General features: G+C 42.6%; 1 long non-coding RNA gene across 1 annotated transcript; it reads right to left on the reverse strand.

The window, feature by feature from the left end:
* Window positions 1-2057: 2057 nt before the first annotated feature.
* Window positions 2058-15867, reverse strand: LOC131411226 (uncharacterized). Its single transcript, XR_009221520.1, has 6 exons — window positions 15741-15867; window positions 13448-13508; window positions 6077-6149; window positions 4295-4494; window positions 3044-3239; window positions 2058-2419 (listed from the first exon to the last, which is right to left on the reverse strand). It is a non-coding gene; the product is annotated as an uncharacterized LOC131411226 (long non-coding RNA).
* Window positions 15868-22836: the final 6969 nt, after the last annotated feature.

A 22836-nucleotide genomic window follows, 5' to 3' on the forward strand; every position in this document is an offset into this window, starting at 1 on the left:
TTTAATCACCAAAGCCAAATTCTGGATTATCCTTGCTAAATTAGAGGAGCAATTTACAGCTAATCCAAAATATCTTTTTTGTATTAGATTTGCTTCCTTGTTTGCAATTTACTGCTCGTAATATAACTGATTAGAGGAAAAGGCAACGTGAAAGCATGTAATTGCAGCTAGAAATTAGTGAAAACATAGAAGACAAAAACTTGTTTGCAACCAAAACCAAAGTTTAGGTTTGAAAAGAGTCATGGATCCACACAGTAAATAGTCTGTGGATAAAGAATGGAGCGTAGTTTTAAACACTCACTAAAAACTGCCTTTTTGGAGAGTCTCCCTCTCCAGAAATCTCTCTCTAGAGGTTTAGAGTCTGGGGTTTTCCTCAAATTGTGCACACTGCCCCTGTCCACTCTCTGCCCTGCTGCCGCCCCCAGGAACCTGGCACTGGGGAAGCATGCACAGAAAGTCGGAAGGGAGACATGTACGGTCTCTCCCTGCCCCTGCTTCAGGGAGGGTCTCTTGGGTACTCTGTGCCTGAGCAACTACAGCTCCTTCTGAGGGGCCTTTCCTCTGCCCCCGTGGTTCCAGTCAGGCCTACGGTTTCCTCCTGTTCCTTTACCTCCAAGACCATTTAGCCGAGTCTCACAACCCTTCTCATTCCCTCCACACAGCCCACCCCTGCCTGTGGTCCCTGCAGCAAAGTCTCTTCACTGGACCACCCGCTGGAACCTTGCCTGATACAGAGAGACCCCACAGGAATAGACGTGGACTGCTTGATGGTGTCTTTATTTTTTACTGGCCATATTGGAATGTAGGTGTTGATGGCGGGGGTAGCGGGGGGGACACCACGACGACGACGACGACGACGACAACGACGACGACGACTTGTGATCAAGGGTCTGACTAATGTACAAATCCAACCATTAAGGGTTGGCTAGTCATAGCCCTTTGTTAATGTTTGTGCTGATGGTCTCCTGGAGGAGCGCTTCCTGGAGGGAGGTCAAAGGGTCTTTGTGTTATAATTTGGTGGCACAGAAACTGGGCTTCTTCCATTTATTTCATTTTGGTAAATGCTCCGTCTGGTATTATTTAAAGGAAAATAGAGTTGTGTAACTGTAGCAAGCATAAAATATCTGTTTGTAAATCTCAGCATTCATAGGTCATAAAGTCAAATACGCCAGCAAGTTTCCAACAGTTGAACATTAAAGTGGGCGACACCTAAAAAGTCCTCAAAAAGCAAATCAAAGTAAATAATAGAATTCAAAATAAGTAACTCATTCACTTACATAAGCAATCTGAACTTTAACTCTCAACATTTCAGATCAAATATTGTTTTAACTTGTGCAGATGTCTATAGTTAATGTATCAACCGTCAATGTTAATTTGTTAAAACCTCATCCAATACCAGCATACTGTGATCACATCTAACATTTTTCTTGTTAACATTTATGTTTCAATCTAGGCTATACATACATACGTATATACGCATATATATATGTTTTAGAGGAGCTATTTAAAAATGTTTCAGTGAAAAATAGAAGCATTTCTAGAGTGTAAAGCTGAGTTCATCCCCAATAAAATTACAACAGTCCCTCAGAAATGTCTCTTGTTTGCATTTAGTCTGAAACATTGCTTCTCTAAACTGTCTAGTTATGAGAATTGCCCAGAGAGCATTGCAAAAACACAGATGCCCAGGTTGACTCTCAGTCCTTCTGTGGAGGCTGGGGCAGGATGGCACTAGGTCTGTCTCATTCAGCACTGGGTACCCAGAATCTAAGGCAAGGCCTTCAACAATCATTTGTTGAATGAATGAGTCAGAATGTCTGAGGAAGGGTCCAGGAACTGTATTTTTAGAAACACCTCCAGGTGATTCTGATGGCTAATCACTTCTGGAAACAATGATCTTTAACTTAGAATTTTAGATCTGGAGGAGATCTTGGCCATTGTCTATTCAACCCACTTGTTTTGGAAAGGGAGGAACATGAAGTCTGAGAGATTAAACAACTTGTCATATATAATCATAATATTTTCATACTTCACAACACATTTTAGGACAAATGATGAGAAACAAAGAGAAAAGGGGACTAAAAGATATAGTTTTTACCTTAAAGACAAGCTAATTTACAACTTGGCCGTAAGGATGAGAGAGGTCAGCTCGTGTGGGCTGAAGGGCCATCTGAAGCTCTACTCTCGGCGCACGCGGCTACCTTAGACGCCTGGGCAGGATCCTATTTCGGGGACGACTGTGGAGACATCCCTCCAGGTTCCCTTTCTCTCTAGTCATTTCCAAGACTTGAAGAGAGGGCTTTGCTCTTACTTGAGCATCTGCATTGCCCTTCTCTTCCATAGGAATTTCTCAAACTCTCGTCTTCTCTGTGCAGCATAAATTAGGCAAATAGAGGCAAAATTATTTTTTCTTCCAAAACATCTGTCAATAATGTAAAATTCACTTGTTACATGATATTTTGTGCAAATACACCAAAAATGTTTAATACTTAACCTTCTTACTTCTGCCTGCATACTAACATGATTAGAAATATTTGCAGCTAGATAGTCATCGGAAAGTCAACATTTAGTCACCTAGTTGTTATTCACAAAATTATTTCACTATGTTTAAACGGAATTTACTGCTGACCACAGTAATTCTTATCTCTCTTTAAGGGAGCTATGCAACTAATAGCTTCAAGAGTATGCATAGCCCAAAATAAAAATGCTGGCACAATTTTTTAAAGTACTAGTAAGGCAAAATTTAGTATCTGCTAGAAAATGATCCTCATTCTTTTAAAAAACGGTGTATATTTTCTCAAAGACTATAGGTAACAATAATGATAAAATAATAATAGTAATTAGCATCGATAAAGCACTTACTATGTGCTAGTTATGTGCTAAGCATTATGCACAGAGTACTTCATTTATCTAAAAAATGTAAGATACTTAGGCAAGCATTGTGTGAAAATTTGTGTGTATATGTCTATATACATATATGTGGGCATATAGATGGGATGGCCATATATATGATACATTATATAGTACTTATGTTATATTTACTTACATATAAATAGAGAATTTCTGGGCCAGCATTTAGACACAGTCCACCACTTTTCACCAGCAATGCCGAGAGAACACTGGTTCTGTTCAGGCAGCCGTTTGCCTGGCCCCAGGGGATGAGTTAACATTGACCTCAACCTTTGCGGCCGTCTCACTCTCTTTCACCCATGGTGGGTCTAGGGACAGGATTCAGTGCTTGTCTGGGGAATGAGAGACAAGGGGAAGTCTGTTTAGGGCTTCTGGGAGGATTTCCCTCCACAGAAGATAAAGATGTGCCTGAGGAGAAAGCTCCTTGCTTCTGCCCCTTTCCTTCCTGCTCAGGAACTTTTCATTTGAAGACATACCACCTGGAGCTGTGTTACCACCCTGTGACAATGAGGTGTGACATTGCTGGCACACTGTGCATGGAGGTGGCTTCTCGATTATGTCACAAACTGCAGAACCAACCCTGATGCCACCTGCTCTGAACTCCACGTCGATTAACAACAGCCGCCATCAGCAGGGCCCTTGTTCCCAGCAGCCATGGTGTTCATGACTGAGAGCTACTTTTTGGGAGGGGGGCTGAGAGGGCAGCAGGAAAACAGCGTCTTACCTGCAATTGTGTCTCTCTCTGTGCTGCTGTGATTGGCTTTACCATGTGTGGGCAGCACTTTCAAAATTATAAAGCTACTAATTTAATTTTTTTAATTGTATTTCTAAATAACTGGCATATTAATTTGGGGAAAACTGAGAGCCATAATGTTTCCAATAGTAGCCTAATTCCTCAACCCACAATTTATACCCAGGCACTCTTTGCACCAAAATACATATGTACCATCACTGGAACATTTAAGCAGTTAGCTAATTTTGAATTTTAACATCAAATTTTTCTTCTTCCCAAACTATTTGTGAGCATTTGTGTGTCTCCCAAGCAATGTGAGTGTAAGATGCATCTCGCTGGTGTGAGTTTTGTAGGGGAGGTGTTTTGTGTGCTTACTGGGATTTACAGTGATTACTTCTGGCCCCAGTTTCTTTCTGGAGTAAGAGAGTGAGAATTCGGAGTTGCTCCCACTAGCTGGGGCTGATAGAGTCAGTAGATATGTACACCAAGAACATACGTTGACTGGGATGAGGAAGAAGGGCGGAAGCATCAGGAACGTCAGCTGAAGTGCTCAGCAGAGTTTCTCCAAGACAAGACCTTTATCTTTGTGCAACCCCATTGATGCCAACATCAATTTAACAACCATCAACCTATGAGAAATGTTCTAATCCTCACTTGGAATGTACTTGTGAAGGATGTCTGAGGATTAAGCTTGCCAGGGAATCCAGTATTTCCTTCCCATCTCTCCTCAGAGCTCTCACATCTCAGGCTTCTTGTCTCCCGTAGGTGAGGGTGTAGGAATTGAACAGAGGTTGGTACTCCGACATGACTGCATCTCAAAAAGCTGACATCCTGTCCTCCTCAGCAATATTTCACTAGATGGTACAGAGTGAAGGATCAGGAGGCAGAGAATTAGAGCAAGGCCAGTCCTAATACCGCCACCACTGTGACCCTTCCCATGCACCAGTCCTCAAACTTCATTTACTTATAATGCCATCCTCTACACCTGTTCCATCACCAAGACCTGTTGAGTTTTTCTTGGTTAAAGTTCTTGAAAACCTCACTTCTTTTTCAATTTCCTGTACTCTTTTATAACTACAACACCCTGACGAAAGTCCAGATCGTCACTTCTCCAATTCATTTATATGGAGCTGTCATAATAATCTTTCTTAAAGGCCTTTGTCATCATATTCCTCTCTACCTAAGATTTACTGACAGATAGAAGCAAACATTCGAACGAATGGAAAGATTCAAAAATCAATCCTTTAATGACAAATCTCCATGAGATATTCCTTCTCTCAATTTTTTGTCCCACTTGTACATATATACTTTTAGGGATATAGATGAAATAACCATAAATCGATTTATAATATTTGATTTATTAGTTAATTTAGATACTGTCACTACTTAAAAATCACAAATATAAAATTATAGATCGATTAACTTAAAAATATTTCTTTTTCTCAACATTGAAAAAAAAATATTTAAACTCTTTCCATGCAGCCTCTCCATCAGTGTCTTTGTCATCATTAGAGCTACTTCTGTCATCTAAGAAAGCAAACGTGCAGGTGCTCTCGGGGGAACTGACTTAAGAGCGAGGCTCTGAGGAGTCAGAGAGGAGAACCAAGTCTCCAGCTCGAATCCTCCGCGTGCACTGCGTTGAGCGGGGCTCTTCCTGGCACAGCCCTAGGGTCTGATACACTCCTCAGGTGTCACCTGTATGTTACATTTCGGTTGAGAGGCTGTAGCAGCATCCTGATTTTAACTAGTCCATCTGTGACTCCTTACGGTAACCCACAGAAGATGCGGTAACATTCCTGTTCCTCACCCTCAGTCTTGACCCAGCCTGCTGAGTATAAAGGACTTTGAGGTCTTCTCCCAATAAGATAATATCAGAATCCCCAAATATAAAGCAACGTTCTTTACCATAACTTGAACACTATCAACCTTAGAACACTCAGAAGTAGAATAGCCTTTATGTTGCTATTTTCACATAATCACTTTAGCTATAATAGTCTGCTCTAGTTACAATAACTCAAACCTAATGCGAGTTCCCTGCACAGGGTCTACAGCCAATATAGGATCAGCTATTTTCTCCTCCTTTGTAGGAGAAAGTGGGTTGTCCTAAGGTTACAGAGAGTGCAATTTTGTAATGACGGGGTGCGATAATCACTTTCCTACCACTGGAACATGCTCCTGCACACGCACACTCGAAATGGAGCTTTTACGTTGAATTGCTATAACCGATTCAAACATACATTTTCTTCTGCCCTAGCAAGACATGCTATGCATCTATTGTCTGTGAAAACATTGGGCCACGGGTGCAATCGTCAGACCTGGGGCTTTGGAATCAGACATAGCTGAATTAGAAGCCAGACGCTGTCGCTTACTAGCTGTGTGACCACGGACGAGTTCCTTAACCTCTCTAGGTCTCTGAAAACCAGGAACAATACTGACCTCCCAGGGTTGTTGTTTTTCCTGGAAAAGCAACTGAAAAGTTTTGCTTAGTTGTCCAACTTCCTTTCCCTCTCTGCAAAACAAAGAAGGAATGGGTGGATGCCAAGCGTCAATGCACAACCAATTACAGATACTTTTCCTCTCCCCTCCGGAAGAATGTGGTCATTCATTAAAACTCTAGTTGGATTTAAAATAAGATATGCTCAAGTGTTAGAATCATATAAAAATATCTAATTTTTTTTAGCTTTTTGGCTGAAAATTACAACCACTCAATTATACACAAAAGTTTAACATTACAGGATTCATACTTAAAACAATACAGTGACACAGTGACATGGAAACTGGATTTTGAAAGAAAAAAATCAATCACACGTGCTTCAAACATGAAGAATACAAAATCAAAATAATAGACAAAAGTTAAAATTTTATTTTTAATTACACCTGAAAAACTAAAAAAAAAACAAAAAAATCCAAGTTTCAAAACCTTCAAAAAAATTTGCAACTTTATAGTCAAACAAATGATTTTTTTGCTTGAATAGGATGAACAACCATTTATTCAAAAAATTGATGTAGGGGCCGGCCAGGCGGCATAGCGGTTAAGTGCGTGTGCTCCCCTTCGGTGGCCCAGGGTTCGCAGATTGGGATCCCGGGCACGCACCGACGCACCACTTGTCAAGCAATGCTGTGGCGGCATCCCATATAAAGTTGAGGAAGATGGGCACAGATGTTAGCTCAGGGCTAATCTTCCTTACACACACACACACAAAATTGATGTAAACATTTTAATATTTTAAAGGTTTCATATCCTACATTTTAATTGAAAAATTAAGTATTAAAATAATTTAATATTTCATAACATTGAGACTATTTTGCTATTAAACTATTCCAGCCTGAGAGAAATCCCGACCCTGAAAGCTGGCCCTGGAAAGCTGAGGTCAGGCCAGCTGAGCACATCCCCTGACGCCCCCTTTGTCTGGCGCCCAAATCCCGGCTAGGCCAGGATCTGGCTCTGAGCTTTGAGCCCCACTGGGGACATGGCAGCAACGGAAAGCTGCCTCTCCAGGAACTTCTTGTTCCGGGCGCTGCTCTGATTTAGAAGCTAACTCCAACCCGGTTAGGTGAAGGTATCAGAGCAAAAATGGAAAATGCGATCTCTGCTTCTCTCCTGAAATGTTTCACATTGTCTCAGTCCAGCTTCAGCACAGCAAAGAGGCATTTGGCTTTAAAATCTTGTGTCAGTAATTATTTATTACATGTGCCTGAGCTGAATATTCTCTGCCTGATGTATCATATTATGTTGACCTTAGATACCCAGCTTCATTGGTGTTTTTTCCTAAAAATCTTCAGTTAATGTTCAAATATTTCACTAAAAGTTTTTATTTCAATTTTAGAATTTCACTTCATTAGTAGAGTAATTTATGAGCTTAAACCTCATTTGGTGTAGAATTATTTAAATATATATTAAATGTTTTTCCCCTTTAATGGCTTTTTTCCCAAAGCCTGTCCCAATATTTTGAACTTGTCTGTGGTAGTTATTTAAGACACTGTGAGCCTTCCAGGACGCTGAAGCACTGGGTCCAGATTACAGCGATCAGAGTCACCCTTTGAGATTTCTTCCCGGTCCTCTTCCTTTTTTTTTTTTTTTTTGTGAGGGAGATCAGCCCTGAGCTAACATCCACGCTAATCCTCTTTTTGCTGAGGCAGACTGGCTCTGAGCTAATGTCTATTGCCAATCCTCCTCCTTTTTACTCCCCAAAGCCCCAGTAGGTGGTTGTATGTCATAGCTGCACATCCTTCTAGTTGCTGTATGTGGGACGCGGCCTCAGCATGGCCAGAGAAGCAGTGCGTTGGTGCACGCCCGGGATCCAAACCCGGGCCACCAGTAGCGGAGCGCGCGCACTTAACCGCTAAGCCACGGGGCGGCTCCCTGATCCTCTTCTTTAAGATCACCCCTCTCCCTGGCCCGACCAGAGCGCCAGCTGCGAGCTCTTCTTCCCATGTTTATACCAGATAAACCCAACCCTCCTTGATTTGAAACAAGGTGGACGCCTGATGGGTGAACCAGACCACTCCGGCTATCTTCCTCTCGGGCACTTGCACGGAGAGAGGCAGGCGTGGAGTGGGGGTCCCTGGAGCTGCAGCTTCTGTGGAACGAGAGCCTCTGGCAGCTCCCGGGGACTCTGCCCGAGGAGCACGCAGAGAGCGGTCTGCAGGGAGGGGCGGGACAGGGCGGGGGCCCCGGGAAAACGTGGGCGAGGGCCCCGGAGAAGCTGCCTAGTCCTGAAGGCTCTCCAGTTTCCGCGTCTAATTTCCGCGGGCTCGGCCGTGCCTCCTCTCTTGGATTCCACAAGGCGCTGCTGTCTAATACATCTTTACTTGAAGTCGCCAGAGTGGTTTCTGTTTCTTGCAACCAAATGAGCCCAAAGGCAGAGTGAAGCGGATTCTTTCAGAAATTGTGCATCTGCCTCCATTCACAGCACGGGCGTATTTGATAACGCCATCTTCTACGCAATACCTCCGCCCAAGACCACCGGCATTTAACGCCTGACGTTAATGACAGTGTTGGATCAGACACATACGGCCTTGGAGAAAGTCAGACCATCATAACTGCTTAGTCAGTTCCTTTCTAGAGAGTGAGCTGTGAAACTCATGACTCCCTGCATATCTGCCCTGTGCTTTTCACTGTGAAGATGCTTCATTCTCCTGAGGAAGAAGAATGGTGGCATCTGTTAACATTTACCTTTTCCCCGCAAGCTGCGGGCCTATTCTTTTCATGGTGATGTTCTCCTTCTAGTCATTGCTAAACAAGCTGGTGGCTTTAGCATTTTTGTCACGCCTCAACTTATTCAGGACCCAGCAAAGGACTGTTTCTGACATGAGGTCAGTTTACTTACCTTTTAACCTAAGGGAAAGGTAAAAGTAAAATGAATTTGGGATGATACAAAAAGTAGAATGAAATACGTGATAAAAATAAGTGTGGTAAACAGGTGAGTTAAGAATTCACCTCATGAGGAGAGTCCACGTGACTGTCCAGGTTCAGAAGAATGCCCTCAGAGCCACAGGGAACAGCCCGAAATTCCCTATGTGGTCGTTTGCCTTTTCTTGGCCTGTCTACGGATATGGTCTTCCACAGCCAAGGTGTGCACTGTTTCAGCAGTCACAATTAGGATGCTTCCAGTCTCGTCCTGGTGGACACAGACGACTCTGTCTCCAGCTACTTCTCTTGTTCACGAACATAGTGTAGCAAGAGCAGTAAACGTGGTGATGGCTACAAGCAGGCTCTGAAGCCAGACTGCCTGGTTGGGATTCAGCTCCACCACGTTATAGCTGTCTGACCTCACTCTCCTTGTGCCTCAGTGTTAAAATGGATAACACTAGGACCTTCTCACAAGAAGGCTGTGCGAGGTAGATGTGTCCTGGTGTATTGTGTGTGCTCAGAAGAGTCAGCTGTTATGTTAGGGGGGTTGTCATTAGCAGCCCTTGGGCAAGACACTGGCTCAAGGCAAAGGCCAGGCAGTGTGAGGGATGAGGGAGAGGGGAGCCGTGGTCCTCCCTCGAGACTTGACTGTTCCCTGGATGGCACAGTGAGGGGCTGCGAGCAAGGGCCATGCCCTCAGGCTTTACTTCTTACCAGCCTCACGACCTCAGCCAGATTCCTCACTTCCCCAAGCCTTGGTTTGTTATCTAAGACTGGGCATGCTCTCAGGGCCTACCACATCATAAGTGCACAATTAGTTATACAAACAGTGCGCAGCAGGCTTGAGTACCAAATGTGTCGCCATGAAGTGAATGCTCTAAAGACTGTGTGATGAGGAAGGTTGCCTCATTTCCCCACAGTAGCTGACAATAGAAACAGGGTAAAGCAAACCCAAGTTCACTTGCCGTGTCTGCGGGCCCCACTCAGAGCTGTCCTCGTAGAGCACGGCCCCAGGGAAGGTGGTGAGAAGAGCCGATCAGCTTTTTATGCCTTTTTTCTTTTGCCCGCGTTAGGATTGGGTTTTGGGTTTTGCAAGTGTTGTCTAGGTGGGGTTTTCTTTGTGTGCATCCTGCTTGGGGTTCGTGATGCTTTCTAAACCTGTGGCTTGATGTTTTTCCACAACTTTGGAAAGTCCTCAGCCACTCTGTCTTCATCCCTTTATCTGCCACAGTCTCTGTCCTGATCTCTCTCCTTCCAGGGTTACAGTTACGTTCATATTACACGTTCCACCCATCCCGAGTCTCTGACACTCTCTCTTGTGTTTTTCATCCTTTTGTCTCTCCTTGATTCAGTCCATTTTCTTCTGACTTGTCTGACTTTTTTCAACTGTGTCTAATGTGTTATTAACCCCATTCATTGAATTCTCAATATCAGTTATTGTGTTGTCAACTCTAGAATTTCCTTTTTATTTTTAAAATGTTATTGTCATTTCATATTTTCTGCCAAAATTCTCAATCTTGCCTTTTAATTTCTTAAATGTGTTAATCATAATTTTTAAAAAATCTGTAACTCCAATATCTACATCCCCTACGAATCTGTTTCTGTTGTCCTCTGTTTTTCTTTCAGTCTCATCTTCTTATGTGGTTGATACTTTTTAATTGATTGCCGGACTTTGATATACAACAGTCAGAGATAACTTGTGGCCACATAGGTGATGTTATCTTCCTCCAGGGAGGGTTCGTTTTGCCTCTGGCAGCCAGCTGGGCTAGGGCGGAGCAGACACAGACCCTCTACTCCATCAGGCTCCCGTCTTTGCGAGGGCTACTCTGTATCCAGTGTCCTCCCACTCCTCCAGTCCACCCTTCAGGACTCCAAATGCACACTGGAGAGTTTACGAGGTCCCATCCTCCTGGGCAAGCTCTGAACCCTAATTTTTCTTCCCCCGAAGCACGCGTCTGTTGAAAGCTCTGCTGAGGATCCTGCCTCTCAGCTCCCAGTTTAAGAACTGGCAGTCACCCGAAGAAGAAAAGCAGTGCAATTCCAGGCTCACTTCTTTGGGCTTCCCTGTGTTCCCCTATCTGGGCCCCACGAACCCAGTGCCTTAGCACCTCAACGGCTTTCCTAGTTCGAAGAGAGTGTTGTTCAAACCATGCTAGTCCTCCAGTGCTAGAAGCAGAACTCTGGCCTATGTTCTTCTTGAACATCTGATGACCTTACTCTTCAGATTTCAAGCAGCATGCAGATTTCCAAAAAAATAAGTGATAGAGTTCCAAACTTGCCAACCAAACTTTTAGTGGGGAAAATGGGTTTTAAAAATATGAGTAGGTCAACAGGAAAAGTTGGAAACATCTCTAAGGAGAACCAAATCTTTACCACAGATGGTTAGGTCAACACATTCTTTTATGTTGTAAATCACGGCATCCATATCTCGAGGAATCTTTTGTGCAGCCCCTTCAGTTTCCAGGATGCTACTAAGTCCTTGGGAGCCTTTATTCCTGAGCTTTTAGGTTTTAATCTCTTTTCTCCGGGCCCACTCTAGGGTTACTTTTGACGAGTAAAAAAGATAGATTCATTACCATAAAAAAGGGAACTGAATGGTGACAATAATCTGTTTTATGTCTGTATTTTTTTAAGAAAACAAAACTAAATTAAATGACTACAAGAGATGAAGCTGGCTTCATTCATAGCCCCATAGGACTTACATGTAACGCAGTACAGTACACATAAGAGTTACCCAATAATAATCAACAACTACAGCAAAGCTGCAGGGTACAAAAATCAATTTACAAAAATCAGTTGCATTTCTATACACTAATAACAAAGTAGCAGAAAGAGAAGTCAAGAATACAATCCCATTTACAATCACAACAAAAAGAATAAAATATCTAGGAATAAATTTAACCAAGGAGGTGAAAGACCTATACACTGAAAACTGTCGGGGGAAGAGGGAGAATCTCCCTCTGCCCTTTTCCTTAAGGTTCTTATGGCTGGCCAAATAATCAACAAGACAGGTTAGCAGGAGAAAATAATACCAAGTTTAATAACATGTATACATGGGAGAAACTCAGAAACGAGCAACTTGTCCCTCTGTCTAAGCTGCTTGCTTAAGTATTGCAGCTAAAGGCGAGGAGCGTGTTGGGGGTGGCTAGTGGCCTGGGACTTCAGAGGGCAGGAGGACAGTTCTTTTCGGGGTCATCTATAGATAATGTGGTCAGGGAGAGACAGAGTTTTTGACAAAAGAGGCTTGGTGCCTTTGCTATTGTAACCTCTATCCTACATTATCTTTATAACCATCATGATAGGAGATCTGTTCCAGGAAGGAGCCACCATGTCAAATTCTTTAGGAAGTTAGTGGGGGAGGTCAAATGTCCTTCAGAGAAAACAATCAAGGTAAAGAGATATATTTCAGGGTGGCCAAATTTTGATCTCCCACAAAACTATAAGACATTATTGAAAGAAATCAAAGATGACATAAAGAAATGGAGAGATATTCCATGCACATGGATTGGAAGGACAAACGTAGTTAAAATGTCCATACTACCTAAAGCAATCTACAGATTCAGTGCAATCCCAATCAGAATCCCAATGGCATTCTTCGTGGAAATAGAACAGAGAATCCTAAAATTTATATGGAACAACAAAAGACCCAGAATAGACAGAGCAATCCTGAGAAAAAAGAACAAAGCTAGAGGCATCACAATCCCTGACTTCAAAATATACTACAAAGCTATAGGAATCAAAACAACATGGTACAGGTGCAAAAACAGACACACAGATCAATGGAACAGAAGTGAAAGCCCAGAAATACAACCACACATTTATGGACAGCTAATCTTCGACAAAGGAGCCAAGAACATACAACAGAGAAAAGAGAACAGATTAGTGGTTACCAAAGGGGAAGGGGGTTGGAGGTTGGGCAAAAGGGGTAAAGGGGCATATGTGTATGGTGACAGATAAAAACTAGACTATTGGTGGTGAGCATGACGCAGTCTATACAGAAACTGATAAATAATGTTGTACACCTGAAATTACACAATGTTATAAATCATTATGACCTCAATAACTGAAAAAAAAAGTTACCCAATAGACACCTGCGTAGGACTTAGATGTAGCGCTGTACAGTACACATAAGAGTTATTCAATAGACATCTGTTAAATTATTTATTGAAAAAAATAAATCTCTCTTCTAGACTATAAAGAAACCTGAGCGAATGACACCGAGGATTGGCACGAGCTGAGAGGACACCTTCTGTCTGGCAGAGAGCATTTGGTATGGTTCCTAGAAACTGAACCTGGATATCAACTTCAGTCAGTGCTCTCTTTTCCTCCTTCTAAGCTGGTGTAACTTTCATCTATATTTCATTAAAAATAATAAACTCTTTATGTCTCTAGTCCGGGTGAATCCCTCCCTCTCTGGAAGCTGAAATTGGCTGTTCTGTTGGCAGAATTCATACCTGTTGTTGAAAGACAGGAGCCCTGCTTCCAGCCTCTATCACAGTAAGGGAGAGGAAATCCCTGCGGCAAAAAAAAAAAAAAAGTGCTCATAAGAATGCGGAAATGGTCCAGCATTGCTTTCTATCCCAGATGCTGTGGAGAGAGGGGCAGACACTCCATCGCTTTATGTCCAGATAGCCAGAGCATGGACTGCAATCCCCATCATAAATGTTGGAGTTACACCTCCTATGTTAGACTTACTTTTCCTAGAAGCCACCATTAACTGAATGTTTTCTACATACCAGGCACTGTAATGATGGCTTTATATTTTAACTCATACAGTAACTCTGCAAGACAGACACATGTTGGTTGTTGGTTGTTTTGTATTCTTTTATGAGATGGTCAGTCAGGTGTGGCCACAAGAGGAGACAGTGGAGAGGCTCAGGAAGAAACCAAGTCTATTATACCCACAGGTCCTAGAGACAGGAGGCCCACCAGGCAGAGCCACGAGGAAAACACCAGGGGGATCAGGAGGCAGAAGACGGGAGTGGGGTGGGGCATTTGGGCTATGACCTTTAGTGGAGTTTCCAGGGGCGGGGCGGGGGGGGGGGTTTGGGGGGGGGTGGACAGGACTGCACGGCAGGGCAGGGTGAGCAGTTCGAATCATTTTCATTGGTTTTGGCCTATAGGGGCGGTCCCTAGTTGTCTAGCACCTGGCCCTGGGACCATTAAGGCAGAGGAATATTGCCTCTGGGAAGCACAGGCCAGATGGAAGAGATATGGCTCTAGATTGGTTAGTTTGCATATGAAAGTCAGGCTGCAGGCTAGGCCCTTTGCTTTCTCTAAGAGTCAGTTAGCCCAGAGAAGAGCAGTGTCTCTCCAGAATGGTTTCTTATGTCAAAACATCATGATATACAGAAAAATTATATATACATAATACATTAGTATTCCTGTATAATAGAAGAGGAAACTGAGGTTCAGAGAGGCTCAGTCAGAGCTCAACTGATATTTATCAGAGAGGGATTAAATCTGAAGTCTGACCTACCCTAAGTGCTAATTCTGCATTAATTTTCCTTAAGCAAAGTTCTTTTAAATTGTGCTGTATTCCTAGACGTGCATTTAGAAGAATGAGACAATATCTCTAAAGTGATTTGATTTCTTTGATGGATTATTTTGCAGATTAATTGTAGTTAATATGCACATTTGCCAGAGTTGAAGACGCTCTGTAGTTAAAAATATTAATCGATCAATATCCTCCAATGTTGAATTTCAATGAATTTTACATTTCAGGTTATTTGCACTGGGGAGTAAGGCCTTGCTCATTCAATAAACCATATATAGCTTGAGCTGTGTGCAGAATGGTGTTTTGTTTTTTCCACCTGGGACAGAACAAGTAAAAGTGGTCTTAACTGATGGAGGTTATACATAAGGAACTTTCCAACAAAGACCTGTGAGGTCTTGGAATTGTATTTTGCATCTTCATTTAGGAAAAGACAGTCTATTCTATGGGAGACAGATTTTATTGTTTGAACAGAGAGGGCAAAGATAAACAGTTATAAAGGATGTGAACTACCTATGCATAGGAAAGATACTACAACTAGAAATTTAAAGATTTTCTGGAGAACAGAACTCAATGTTAGAAGCAGAAAAAAAAACTTTGATGGGAAATACTAAAACAAACAAGAACTAAGCTACAGCTTTTAACTCAAGCCTAAATGTTATTAATTGAGAGACTATATTTTTGTCTTTTTATTTATTGAATTTGTTTTAGTCCTGCTTCTTTCCAAAATGGACTTGGAGAAAAAAACCTCAGTAAATAACAACATAAAATAAGGGTAACAAAAGAAAACTGTTTCTTCCTACTCACAACACTTCTGCCACCAAATGTGTGGGGTTTCCATACCAAGCAATCCTCCAATTCTCTGCAACACCAGCTGGATGTCCTACAATTTAATTCGTTTTGACACCAACTGCCCAGAGTTGGGGAAGACCCCACAAATCAAGAGCTCAGTGCCATAGGACTGCCCCCAATTCAGATGCCGGCCACAAGTCCCGGGTTGTCACTGGTACTTCTGACAGACTGGCTATAAGTCAGGGGTTCCCATGACCCTCTCTTCCAGGTCAATACTTTGCTAGAATGGTTCACAGAACCCAGGGAACTACTTTACTTCCTATGACGAGTTTATTATAAGGGATACAACCCAGGAAGAGCCAAATGAAGACATGCATAGGGCAACATATGTGGGAAGGGTCACCGAGCTTCCGTGCCCTCGCCAGGCCGCCACCCTCCAGGCCCACGACGTGTTCACCAACCTGGAATCTCTCTGAACGCGTCCTTTAGGGTTTTTAGTGGAGGCTTCATTACGTAGGCCTGATTGATAAAATCATTGGCCATTAGTGACTGGACTCAATTTCCTTCCCTCGACCCCTGCGCAAAGGTCTCGGGGTGGGGCTGAAAGTTCCAACCCTCTAACCATCTAACCACATGGCTGGTTCCTCTTAGGATGGCAACCAGCCCCCACCCTAAGGCTGTCTAGGGCCCCATCGAGAGTGACTTCATCAGCTTAAACTCAGGTGTAGTCGAAAGGGGCTTATTATGAAGAACAAAAGACGCTCCTCTCACCCTTATCGTTCAGGAAATTACAACGGTGTTAGGAGCTTTGTGCCAGGAACCAAGACAAAGACCAAATGTATATTTCTTATTATATCACAACATCTCAGGTAATAAAACAGAAAGAGAAAATCAGGACCAGTGAAGGCAGGAAAGGAGCAGACAGGGTAACCCATTCCAAGAGTTACAATAACTCCTGTGGCAGAATTCAACTCTGGGCTTCCCGGTAGATACTTTTTAAAATATACACATATACCCGTATTTATTTTGTGTATGTTCTTCCAAGATTATGTGAGAATTTTAATTGTCCATAATTTTAATAACATTAAACACAAATGCCATACACAATTTAAATTACTGGGGAAAACTAGGGGCAAAATATATACTCTTTTTTAAAAAAAATTAATAGGCTTTATTATTTATTTATTTTTGTGAGGAAGATCAGCCCTGAGCTAACTTCTGTTGCCAATCCTCCTCTTTATGCTGAGGAAGATTGGCCCTGGGCTAACATCCGTGCCCATCTTCCTCTACTTAATATTGGATGCTGCCACAGCATGGCTTGATGAACCGTGAGTACGTCCGTGCCCGGGATCTGAACCTGTGAACCCCGGGCCACCGAAGTGGAGCATGTGAACTTAACTGCTGCGCCACTAGGCCAGCCCCAGGCTTTATTTTTCAGAGAAGTTTTAGGTTCACAGCACAACTGAGTGAGTGGAAGGTACAGAGATTTCCCATACATTTCCTGCCCCCACTCATGCATAGTCTCCCCCATTATCAACATCCCCCACAGAGTGACACATTGTTACAATCAACGCACCTAAACTGACACATTAGAGTCACCCACAATCTGTAGTTTACATTAGGGTTCCCTCTTGGTGTTGTACATTCCATGGGCTTTGACAAGCGTATAATGACGTGTACCCACCATCGTAGTATCATACAGAACAGTTCAACTGCCCTAAAATCCCCTGTGTCTGCCCATTCAGCCCTCTCTCCTCAGAAACTAACCCCCGGCAACCACTGATCTTTTTACTATCTCCGTAGTTTTCTGGCAGCCACTTTACAAGGGAAACTTGATACAGTAAGTTTTCATCAAAAATAGAAGACATAAAATTTTCTCAGAAGAGACAAAATTTTTTCTTGGTTCTCAATTCTGTAAGGAATTAGTTACTTTATGGGATCAAGACAGATACATCAGATAGTATCCACAATAGCCTTCCAGAAACTGCAGGTGCAGGTCTTACTGAACTGGATCTTGTTATAAAATCATAAAAGCTCCAAGTCCAAATCAGTCAGAGAAGAGCCCTCCAGGTTCTAAGTTAAGTTCCAAGAGACTAGCTTGGTCCAAGGTTAATATCTGGGAAATCCAGAGGAGTTATGGATAGCACATCCCCTACTTAGACTGGCTTCCATAAAAATCATTTATTTTAACAAGGATTTTTATAAGCACTAAAGTTTTGCCTAAAGAACTGGTCTTCCATGTTGTTTGAGAACAGATCCATGTTTTAGAGACCAGAAGAGTAGACTGATAATTTATTATGAAAAGTGAAAAAGCTTAACTAGTACTTCCCCCGTGTGGCAGTGGGATGCAAGAGTATTTTAGGCAACTTTGAATTTGCTCAAATACTTTGATACAAACTCACATGAGATTAGAGATTCACAACACAGCATGCCAGAGCTGGTTTAGGTGTAGAAAATGTTAATACAGGCATTTGCAGTTGTTTGCCTTGGACGTAGAAACATCTTCATAGAGAAGCATTTAGCTCCCAGCAGGAAAACTTTGACTGGAGTGGAGGAGGCAGTCGATGTTTGCTGAGCATCTACTACATGTGTGGGGTGCTGGACCAGGCACTTCATACAGTTTACCTAATTTAATTGGGTGACTTCTGTGTTAAGAATTCCCAAATAAATATATTGACTTGCTGTATGATGAAAATCATTGACTAAGTGAATTTTGGAGAAGGATTTTCAAAAACAATGATTTTTTGGGGGGAGGGGTTTATTTTATTTTATTTATTTATTTATTTATTTATTGTGAGGAAGATCGGCCCTGAGCTAACATCCATGACAATCCTCCTCTATTTCGCTGAGGAAGACTGGCCCTGAGCTAACATCCGTGCCCATCTTCCTCTACTTTATGTGGGACGCTCCCACAGCATGGCCTGACAAGTGGTGCGCGCCCGGGATCCGAACCCGCGCCGCCAGCAGTGGAGTGCGTGCACTTAACCGCTACGCCACGGGGCTGGCCCCAAAAGCAATGATTTTTTAATGATGTCATAATTAATGCTAAGCTTTCTTTCTGGCAGTAATTAAATATTAAGTCCACTGGCTTCTTGAGGCCATGGCAAAGACAATGCTGGGTATTCAATTAAAAGTTTTCCTTCTAGGGCCAGCCCAGTGGCATAGTGGTTAAGTTCTCGTGCTCTGCTTCAGCAGCCCAGGGTTCGAGGGTTTGGATTCCAGACACGGACATATGCACTGCTCATCAAGCTACGCTGTGGTGGAATGCCATATCCCATATACGAAATGGAAGAAGATGGGCACAGATGTTAGCTCAGGGCTAATACTTCCTCAGCAAAAAGAGGAGGATTGGCAATTGATGTTAGCTCAGGTCTGATCTTCCTCACCAAAAAAAAAAGTTTTCATTTTCCTCCTCCCATACTGGGAAAATACTTTTTCCAATTTCTCTTGCAGTCAAGTTGGAGCCATGTGACTAGGTAGTGGCCAGTGGAAGGCCACAAGTCCCCAGGTATGATTGCCCATGCTCTTTCTCCCTTGTCCATGTGGCTACATGAGGAGAACTCCAGGAAGACAGAACCACAGGGTGGAAGGAGCCCAGATCCCTGAACAGCCACTTGTAAAGGACCCCTTAGGAGAGATGTCCAGCCTGCATTACGTTTTGCACTAATGCAAGGAATTTTTATTGTGTTAAGCCAAGGATATTGGGGGTGATGTGCTAAGGAAGCTGGCTAGTGTGAACACTCCTGGTTTTGTGACACTAAAAACTCATTGTCAACATAGAAGAAATTTTCCATCTTTATACATCAAAACATGAATCAAAATTTCTTTAAAATTTGTATCAGATCATTAAGATACAATTAGTTTTTTGTGAGGAAGATTGGCCCTGGGCTAACATCCATGCCCATCTTCCTCTACTTTATATAGGACGCCACCACAGTGTGGCTTGGCAAGTGGTGCGACGTGCATACCTGGGATCTGAACCTGTGAGAACCCTGGGCTGCCAAAGCGGAGCTCGGGCACTTAACTGCTATGCCACCAGGCCGGCCCCCTAAGATACAATTTTTAAAAGGCTGAAATGTAGCAGACTAAACATAACTCTATTTTGTAACACCTGAAAATGGTTTCTCCTTTCTTGGTCAGCCATTCCTGCCTATTTCAATTCTTCCCGTGATATCAATTAAAATAGAACCAAAAGCCCATCATAAAGTCTTCTATTGTCCCTGCAGAATCATCTGAAGATGCATGAGGAACACTGGCAGAAGTAGTTGTGCTGAAGCTCGTGGGGTTCTCGCGTGTGCCATACGAGACCAAGAGATCAATGCCTTCAGTTTGTCAAGAGAAAACCGGCATAAAATTTTGAAGTCAATCTTTTAAGTTGGTAATTTTTTTATTATATTTTTAACTTTTTCATATAGGAATGTGTTTATATATTTAAATTACCAACTTTTGCAACTATCTTACTTAATATTCTTATTTTTTCAATAAATTTTTAAATGACTATTTGCCTATTTTAGTTACATAATCATATCTTAACAAGAACTTTGCCTCTTGCTTTCAAAAATTCATTTTTTCTTGTTTAATCCCATCAAATAATATTTCTGGAATATTATAAAATAAAAGTAGTGATATGGGCATCCTCATCTCGTTTCTGACTAATAAGAATTCTCATTATTCTCAGTATTCACATTATACATTATTCTGGTTTTTAGTTTGAGGTTATATATATATCTTCCTATCTTATCAATAGGCTTTTTAAAAAAATCAGAAATCAATAGTGCTGATCACAGAGTCTGCAGCACCCTCAGGTTTTCTTGGGTTTTAAACATTCAGAATATTTAGGCTCACAAGACTACCATGGTGACGTCTGGCACCTATTTCCTCAGAAGGACATAGAAGAGGGACCTCGGTAACATCAAGGGTTCCTCTTCAATGCAACCCCTCACACAGCAGAACAGGATGAGAAACACTTTCAAGAGGTGTGAGACTGCCTCTTAACAGCCTCATGCCCCTCTGGAGCCAATATCCCTTGTGACAACCCCATAGGCATAGTGTCCAAGGTCTCTGCAAGGGACATGCCCAGTTATAAGAGTCACTGAACTCGGGTTGGTCGAGTGCTATGGTTTTCTATCAGGCATATTTGGTTCTCCCTCTCTAAATGCATTTTACCAACCAGGGGTCCATTTTTACCAGCAACATAGCAACATAGTTCACAAACCACCTTATCAGGTTGCCAGGGGAACAGAGCGAGAAAGTTAACATAAGGTCAAATTCTCATGCAGAAGGGGAAAGGATTTTGTTAACCCTTTGCCCACATGGAGGTTTCCTGTTTACTTGATTGTAATGGATTCTTTTAATACCTTCCTGATTATCCTTGGTAATCATTTATTAGAGTTTTTGCATTGATATTTGTGTCTGAGATGAGCTGTGTATATGTGTGTACGTTTGTGCGCATATGAGAATGCCATTTTTTCAGGTTTAGATATCAATGACTTCTTAGAAATAATTTATAAGCATTCTTTTTTTTGTATTTTAGAAGAGTTTAAATAGTATTGGAATTACGTATTCTTAGAAGGGATGATATGCTCTGATGGCAGGATAACTCTAGCTGCTGTGTGCAGGCGGAAAGCTCGTGACACTATGCTCTTCTGTAAAATCATTACCTACGACCACTTGGAAGGCACAACATATATCCAAATAAAGGGAATATTGTTGAAAAATAAAAATATTAGGGTTTTTTGCTACTCCTCTTTGCTTTCACAAGGTCTTAAGAAAGAGATGGGCTCAGGCAAGAACTGATTGTTTTGTAAGCAGAAATGGAAGGAAATGAGAATGTCCAGAAACTTCAGGCTTCCCAGGGTTGAAAAAGACAACTGCTTTTATGCCCCAAACATTAATATAAACAAAGGGATCCAAGCCTTGTGGCAAAGATCAAAGTAAGGGAGTTGCTGTCCCCAACACCCTGTTATTCCAGCTAGCCTCAAGGTGGCCTCCATTAGGATGAAAGAGGGAGGTATGAACTCAAGAAAGCAAAGAAATAAAGCAGGCTTAAGAACTAGGACTAGCAGAGACTTTGGTTATGGTTATCTGCACAAGGAACTGACTGGAAGCAATTAGATCAGATCCTATTAGGGTTTTAAGGAAATTAGAGCCACAGAAAGCATGAGTCTGGCCTGAAAATATGCTGTCTCTGTTAGCTCCTTAAAGCTACACTCAGGCCTTCCAATCTGTACCAGTAGAAAAAGAACTGTCCACGATGGCCAGCCCCAAGGAAGGCATATGCTCTGGCAGTCACGTCAATGTGGCTCTGGAAGATGAATGGACGAGGCAGGAGAACAGGTGTGACCCGACTGTCTGACCAAGGCACCTCCTCCACTGCCTGGGCTGAGAATCTCCCTTCTCCTAGCTGAGCTGAGAGGCAGAGTTGCTGTGAACAAGCAGCTGTGTGCTCCGCATCCTTCTCTTTTCTTAATAGGAGTTTTTAAAGCAGTAATCCCGTCCCGTGCCACCACTGCGTACGGGATGGGGGAGCAAGCGCTTGCTTAACGGTTTGCATGACGCCGACTATGAGAACTTGATAGAGAAAACATGTTCTCTCCCTCTGTCTGGACACCACCTCCCTAGAGGTGACCAGATCACTCCTAAAATCACACCACCTGTTTCCATCACCTCATCCCTCCTGTCCCCTCTCTTCACGGCACTGGTGGTCTTGCTCCATCACTGCAAAGTAAACTCCTTCAGGGCACAACTTTGTCTTGCTCCCAACTGAAGTCCTAGCACCTAGAAATGGCCAATACATTGTGTGCTCTCAATAAACATTTGTTGAAAGAAAAAAAAGACTTAAATAATTAAGAGCTTCTAATTTCTGAGAGTTTGAAGTTGAGCTTGTTTTGTTCTATTCTGTGGTTTATCTGTATCTCATTGTGATCAATGACAGATAATTATCTGTGGGGAGAAAATCGGGATTGCTACTTGCAAGGTGGTATTACCTGGCATGAAACCTAACCAAAATGTTGTCCTGCTGCAAAGTACAGACATTGCTACAAGCTAGCTGTTTTGATCTGGTTCTTTCTTGTTTGTTTTTAAGACTGGGAGAGTGAAATGGCACCCCCATGGGAACTCCATCTCTTTTTTGGAATGATCACTGGTGGTCATAACTGCAGCAAACTAACCAAGTAGACCTTGGAATTCCTTAGAGTCTCCTCATTCCATGATGCAGCAAAGACTGATATAATTAGCTACAGTTTACTCAAGGGAGAAGCTCAACTTCACCAGGCAGAATTCAATCCAGTCCAGTCGGATTTATTTAATATTTGCTGAATTCAAGCCTTGGGCCAGGCCTTGTGCTGGGCCCAGGGATATAGTGACAACTGCCCTTGCCCTCCTTCAGTTAGATTAATGTCTCTCGGGAGCCCAGAGGGCTAGAGAAGCAATGCCAGCACAATGCATTAAGAGCTACTCTTGGGGGGGCACAGGGTTACAGAAGCACATACCACAGGAGTGTCCTTCAAACAGGCTTCCTGGGTAAGTGTCAGCCGAGCTTGGACTCAAGGGTAAGTG

This window comes from Diceros bicornis, chromosome 11, assembly GCF_020826845.1.
Source record: "Diceros bicornis minor isolate mBicDic1 chromosome 11, mDicBic1.mat.cur, whole genome shotgun sequence".
Classification (NCBI taxonomy): Eukaryota; Metazoa; Chordata; class Mammalia; order Perissodactyla; family Rhinocerotidae; genus Diceros; species Diceros bicornis.